A 6,642-nucleotide genomic window follows, 5' to 3' on the forward strand; every position below is an offset into this window, starting at 1 on the left:
GACGATTTTTCGCTCATGTTTTTTCATGTGTTTAGATAAATTTGTTGTGTTTCCACTGAAATTAACCGGCTTTTTACAAAACATACAGCTTGATTTCATTTACGGAATTAAAATAAAGCCAAACGGTGCTACTTCCCCTGTTCATGTTTTTCCGCTGCTGCGGTCTCTCTCAGCTGTTTGTGTGTTAAGTTTGTGTGAGAGCTGAGTGGGCGGACCAGGCTGAGCCTGCGTGCTGATTGGCTGGCGCCGCTGAGCCATGTACGAGAGGGGAGGGGGAGCGGGGGAGTGCTGCCGTGACAGCGCGCTGCAGTCAGCGCGCCTGCTGACTGACACTGACTGAAAGCATGTGAGCAACATGCGTTAATGCGCAATAAAATAAATATTGCCGTTAATAGTCTAATGAATTAACGCAAAATTAACGCGTTAACTTGCCCAGCCCTAGTTAAAACACATACCAATGTTGTTCTGAATTAGTTAAGCTAATTTAACCTCATTCCACATTCTTTAAGATGAACTTTGGTTCTTTAACTCAGATCTGCAGTGAACCAGGATTCACTGAATCATTCTGATGACCAACCACTTTTATTTTGCCTTTTGTGTGTATATAGCTCCTTAGCTTTTTTTTATCTTAATTTTCTTGAGCACCTTTAGTTAGGTCTCACTAGCCTGGTAGAGAGGATTTGTTGATTGAAATATAGTGTTAATTCAGATAAACAGCATTCTATAGTGATGTCCTCTGGATATTCATTTTATTTCTGTTGATAAATTCTTGAACTTAAAGACAAGTTGTCAATCATTTATTCCATATGTGTGCAGAGTTTGGTGTTAAAAGATCACCAGTACTTGAATCATCCCTTTAAACTATTGTCCTGTTTTCAGCTATTTGGGCTGATATTTACCAGACAATATCTAACAGACAGAGTTATTTATTAAACATTAAATAAAATAAAACCCTGTGTAACGGTACAACACTACACTGGCTCCCTCATGGCTCTTTCATCCCAGATAAACAATAAAACTCTATAACTCACCCATAAATGCATTCATGGACGTCTACTTACAAACCACCATGGACTCGTCACCCTACAGTCCACCACCCGCTCCCTCAGATCCACAAACAGCTGCTCCTCCAAGTCTCCAGTACCAGGCTCTCCACCATGGGAGACAGAGCCTTCTGTCCAGCCTCTGGAACAGCCTCTCTACCCAGCTGAGGGTCATTCAGAGCCCTGACTCTCTGAAAACAGGCCTGAAAACATTTTATTCAGAAAGTCCTATGAATGTTGACCACAAACTGATTTATAACCTTGTATTATTGTTTGTAATTAAGTATATTCTTAATTTACTTTACTTTTTTGTTTTTAACTAATTTTAACTCTGTGGCACTTTGAGATCTTGCTAATGAAAAGTGCATTGGAAATTAAATTTATTATTATTATTATTATTATTATTATTATTGTTATTATTATTATTAAATCAGTTGAAGAGAGAAACATATAACTGAGGATCCAGGCTCCATCTGAATACCTCTTGGTAAGAACTCAGCAGAAGTGCATCAGCAGTCGGTAAAAGTACTGACCGAGTAGTGCAGTCAGTAAGGAAATAAGTCAGAAAAAGATCCTGTATGCTCTGTCTCATCACTATTTTAACACAGGAACTCTGCAATATTCCTTTCTGGTGTGTAGGGCACCAATCGCACGATTCTTTGCGTGACATGAGTTATGGTCATTTTATTCCATCATCAGTCGTCATCAACCTCAGGACCAGGCTGGTTCTGTCCAGTCTATAGTGCAGGGCTCCATAGTGGTGAGATACATTAAAAATAACACAAGATGTACCTTTTAAAGCCTGGTAACAGAATGTTTCTCACCCAACCAGAGGAAACCATGATGACCACCTTCCTCCAGCATCAGAGAAACAGGAAGTGGGCGGGGCTTAGAGATGCCATCCAGGCCTGAGAGCTTCTGTCATCATCAGAGAACGATGAAGGAACCGTCTCTGCTGCTTCTGCTCTGTGAGTACTAAACTTCCATCATGTGGGTTTACCAGCAGCTCGCTCCATGACTGATGTGTTTAACAGAACTTTTACCAGAACACAGCAGGACCTGCAGGTGGGTCTCTGAAATCCAACCGGCACCAACCAGCATTATAAATATGAATCATTAGATTATTATTGCTCCAATGGGACGGGTGGTTACTTTGTCTGTGTTTTAAGTTACTAGAATAAATATGGCTGCTGGTCCAACTGCAGACTGAGGGTCCATTAATGGAGCTGCATTATAACCAGAGCAAACCTGCAGCTCACTTACTGTTTCAGGGTTCCTGAGACCAACCAGTCCTGATGTAAGGAAGGGTGGAGGCTGAGTGAAGGTGGTTGATGTGGTTGCAGGCGGATGAGTTCAGCAGCAACAGCCTGTTCTGTCAGTCGGTGTTCTAGAACAGTTTAGATACAGGAACAATTTAATTTACCTGCAGAAGTTTAAATTTATTAAAATCTTGTTAAATTAGACCACAAGCTGGTAATTATTAGAAAGTGTCGACTTTCCCCCTCAGGATGATAATGGTAGTGAGTTCAGTGAGTTCCTTCATAGATCATTTATTCATTACAACAACACTTCAGGAAGAAATATAGCACCTTTATTAGTAGAATTAATTAATAATCAACACTGAAACTTTAGAATGAAGCCAACAATGATATGATATTCTTGTACGTACTGCATAGTACTGATATCAGACATAATAATGAGACATATTACAGGAAATGTGCAGCAAGTGAAAGAGCTAACTGCTTTGATAGATGGATGGATGCTGATTGTCTAGAAATAAAGACTGTAAATCATCTTTCTACAGTTCTGACATCACTGCTGTGGAGTTTGACTAAACAAGGTCAGTAAATGTTACTTTGCTCTATCAAGCAGACCTGAACATTAAGATCCTAAATCAGTGATCACCTGTAAGAAATAAAGACATGTTTTTATTTATTGTCATAATTACTCACTTTGAATGCTTTATTTATTCAATGCTGCCTAGTATAAAATAGTGATAAAATAGTTTAATATATCTTTATAAATGCTTTCTTGAACATGTATAAATCTTATATATCAACAGCTGTGAGTCCTTTAGTCCTAATAGTCTGGGTCACAGTCTGAGAGAATGATAATATAATAAAATGTATCTTCATATTTAGCGTAAAATGAAACTACAATATATTTTTAACATGGGAAAACATTTTAAACCTCCAGCAGCTGAATAAAGTTTCTTATTCCATCAGCTAGTCTGACTGTGAGTCCCAGCAGATCTCAGTTCTTTGTGGGAGACTTTGTGTCTCTGAGCTGTGAGGAGGACAACAGCTCTGCTGGATGGACTGTGAGGAGGAACACAACCAGAGGAACCAGGACTCAGTGTGGAGATGGATGGGGGAAACCAGCTGGTTCTACCTGTAACATCAGCTACCTGCTGCCACCAGACAGTGGAGTGTACTGGTGTGAATCCAGAGAGGGAGCAGCCAGCAGCAGCAGCATCCAGCTCACTGTCACTGGTAAGATCAGACTGTGGAGTTAGTGTTGATGAAGCTGTGTGGAAATGGATGAAATGCTGTAGTTTGTCTCTGTGTTGAGGTGGATCAGTGATCCTGCAGAGTCCTGTCCTCCCTGTGATGGAGGGAGATGACGTCACTCTGAGCTGTCACACAAAGACCGCTCCCTCCAACCTCCCAGCTGCTTTCTATAAAGATGGCTCCCTCATCAGGACTGAGCCTGCAGGTCACATGACCCTCCACCATGTGACCAGCTCTGATGAAGGCCTCTACAGGTGTAGCATCAGCGCTCATGGAGAGTCTCCATCCAGCAGCATCTCTGTCTCAGGTCAGCAGCTTCTCTCTTTCCTTCAACACTGGTTGAATGCATCACCTGACCAGGTGGGATTCTGTCTGCAGGTAAACCTTCAACAGGTAAACCTTCAACAGGTGAACCTTCAACAGGTAAACATTCAACAGGTAAACCTTCAACAGGTGAACCTTCAACAGGTAAACCTTCAACAGGTGAACCTTCAACAAGTAAACCTTCAACAGGTAAACCTTTAACAGGTAAACCTTCAACAGGTGTACCTTCAACAGGTGAACCTTCAGCAGGTAAACCTTCAACCAAAGCTCCACCCACATCCACCTGCTCTCATGTTGGTCTTCGTGTTTTCATCCACCTGGTGGTGTTCTCTCCGTACTGCGTCTCCACTCTCCTCCTGGTGTCCTTATATCGACGAGCTACAGGTAACAGCCCAATCAATCAATCAATCAATCAATCAATCAATCAATCAATCAATCAATCAATCAATCAATCAATCAATCAATCAATCAATCAATCAATCAATCAAATCTGTTTCCAGCATTTTATAACTCTTTCATTTCATCCTCCTCTGCCTTCAGGAACTTTCTGTTTGTTGATGACCCGGTCCACCCGCGCTGCGCCAGGATTGGATGATAACTCTGATGATGTCATCACTGCTGTGACCACAGAGTATCACTTCTAAACCTGCTTTCCTGGGTTTTCTTTGACTGAGACTTCCTGGATCAGAACCAGCAGAGACTGACAACACCTCCCTGAGGACCTCCAGGTGTCAGAGTTACCTGTTCAAAGATCTCTGGTTCTCTCTGGAGGAACTTCTGGACGTTCAAACATCATAAACTGGAGGAATAATCTGTGCAAAGCAGAATGTTTCTGACTGATGCTGCTGGTTCAGTTATTTGATGACTTAAAATGTCTTAAAGAGTTCTGGGAACTGTGGAGGGTACTTTCCTGCTTCCTCCTGTGTTGGTCACTTTTACCTGCTGGCCAGACTGTGTCTGATCTCTACATAGACTAGGTGCAACATGCCTAATTTCCAACATGTTTTATTCTGTTCCATCAGCTCTGTCCTTAAATAAAGAACAAGTGCAGAGACAAATGTGTCATGATTTGGGTTTTTGTTTGTTTTGCCTTTAGATTTATCAGCTCAGTCTTCCTCACGTCATAAACTGAGGTTGGTGAACCTGAATTTAGCCGCAAGCAGAGTTACACTTCTTTTAAAAAGTTTATTTAAGGTGGAGATGGTGGAGACAGAGGCAGGTGAAGGACTCAGCAGGCTGAGGCAGGTAGCATGAGAAGACGCTCCGATAATGCTGGTCAGGGGGATCAGACAGTGTAGTCCAGGGAATCACCCGACCTGGCAGCCCAGGAGCGGCGGTGCTGCAGCACGGAGGCACGGGCGTCATGGAGCGCCAGCAGACAGGGTTCAGAGGAGCTTAGAGAACTCACAGAGAACCAGCAGTTTGGCAGCAAGGTGACTGGCTACTTGAGTGATAGCAGGCTGGACACGGTGAGGCAGAGTGAGAGTGAGGAAACATTCCGGTGGAGATGAGCAGACTGAGGGGGGTCAAGTAGACTGGTGGAACCGGTGGGCTGAGTTCAACTTAATTAGGAGCAACAGGTGATCTAGGGTGGAGTGATGGCTGGAGGTAACTGGGCTGGACGATTCATGGCCGAGGGGAGAATGTCCAATTAATCGTACATCATGACACCTCCAGCCACCACCCTGCCCTAGATCATCTCCACCTGTTGTCGTCAATTAGTCAATCAACTGCTGCCATTACTTCAGCTCCTCCCATTGCTTCATTGACCACTGGTTCCTACTGTTGCTCCTGTCATCGTGCCTGAACATGTCCCCGTTTAGCATCCCAGGACTACGCTTCGTTATTGCTCTGGTTCCTGCATCCTCCAGTGTTCTGTAAGTTTAGATTGTGCATTTAGATCCCCTTTAATGGCTTCCTGCTTTCGTCTCTCTTCTTTTGGGTCCTACAACAAGCTCTACCAAAACATGACAAAATGCTCAGTACAGTCAGAACAAGCCAAGCTAATGATAACCAGAACAATGACACGGAAAGAGACTTCATCAAAATTACAGGATGATCCCACATCTCAATAGGATAAATAGTGGTAACCCCGGTAACCCCGGCAGAAAGGCAAACCTTCTAAACTATCTCCTACACATATGATGGACATGCTTGTGTTCAGGACTTATGGATCACTTTACTGTGATGTAGAGTGGGCCCTAGTGCTAACTTTATCAGACGTGATGATTTCTAGAAATGGCTTGGCCCCCTGATGGGAGACAGCTGTGGATTATTGTGTTGTTCAAAACATTTACTATATATTTCCAGGCTATATATTTATATAGCTATATAGTTACCATGCTGGTATCCCTCCGCCCCAGCATGTGCTGGAACGCTTTTATATTTTAATATTTATACAATAATGACCACCTGCCCTATTTACTAGGGGGCAAATATAACTCAAGTCACTTAAGCGCAATCTCTCTTCCGCGCAGCGCGCGCACACACACACACACACACACACACACACACACGCGCATATATATATATATATATATATATATATATATATATATATATATATATATATATATATATATATATATATATATATATACTGTAGGACCCATATGAATTTGCACTGGAAATAGGTACGGCTGGATTCCGTCAAAAGTCTGGTTTCTGTGAAGAAACTGTTCTAAAAAAAATCCATATCGCTATCAGATGATGATAGCTCCACGGAACTCCCATCACTGTCACTTAGTACTTCATCACTCTCTGCT

Source organism: Fundulus heteroclitus, unplaced genomic scaffold (assembly GCF_011125445.2).
Source record: "Fundulus heteroclitus isolate FHET01 unplaced genomic scaffold, MU-UCD_Fhet_4.1 scaffold_49, whole genome shotgun sequence".
In the NCBI taxonomy this organism is placed as follows: Eukaryota; Metazoa; Chordata; class Actinopteri; order Cyprinodontiformes; family Fundulidae; genus Fundulus; species Fundulus heteroclitus.